General features: G+C 46.6%; 1 long non-coding RNA gene across 1 annotated transcript in view; it reads right to left on the reverse strand.

The window, feature by feature from the left end:
- Nucleotides 1-573: 573 nt before the first annotated feature.
- LOC108444628 overlaps nucleotides 574-715 on the reverse strand; it is a 17,230-nt gene continuing 17,088 nt past the window's right edge. The window contains exon 3 of the long non-coding RNA XR_001859264.1: nucleotides 574-672. This is a non-coding gene — a long non-coding RNA (uncharacterized LOC108444628). The remainder of the gene's footprint in view (nucleotides 673-715) is intronic.

Raw genomic sequence — 715 nt, forward strand, 5'->3', positions numbered from 1 at the left:
CCCAAACACGCCAAGGCAAGCACTATGTGCTCACAATGCTAGAAGCCACCACAGGATGGCTGGAGACCTACCCTGTGCCTCATGCTACAGCCCGGAACACCATCCTGGGCCTTGAAAAGGAAGTCCTTTAGAAGCATGGTAGCCCTGAGAGAATTGAATCTGACAATGAGACTCATTTCAAGAATAGCCTTATCAACACCTGAGCTAGGGAACATGGCATTGAGTGTACCACATCCCTTACCATGCACCAGCTGCAGGCAAAGTGGAATGGTGCAATGGATTGTTGAAAACCACCTTGAAGGCACTAGGTGGGGGAACTTTCAAAAATTGGGAACAGCATCTAGCAAAGGCCACCTGGTTAGTTAACACCCGAGGTTCCACCAATAGAGCTGGTCCAGCCCAATCTGAACCTCTTCATACAGTAGATGGAGATAAGGTCCCAGTAGTGCATGTCAGAGGTCTGTTAGGAAAGTCTGTGTGGATTAATTCTGCCTCGAGTACAGACAAACCCATCTGTGGGGTTGTCTTTGCTCAGGGACCTGGTTGCACATGGTGGGTAATGCAGAAAGATGGAACAACACGGTGTGTACCGCAGGGAGATCTGATTGTTGGGTGAAAACCATGTGTAATATGAAATGCCTGTATACCACTGCTTGCTGAGTGTCACTGTCACTGTTTGTACATAACTTTATATATATATATATATATGAATTAA

The sequence above is a fragment of the Corvus brachyrhynchos genome, unplaced genomic scaffold (assembly GCF_000691975.1).
Source record: "Corvus brachyrhynchos isolate BGI_N302 unplaced genomic scaffold, ASM69197v1 scaffold1022, whole genome shotgun sequence".
Classification (NCBI taxonomy): Eukaryota; Metazoa; Chordata; class Aves; order Passeriformes; family Corvidae; genus Corvus; species Corvus brachyrhynchos.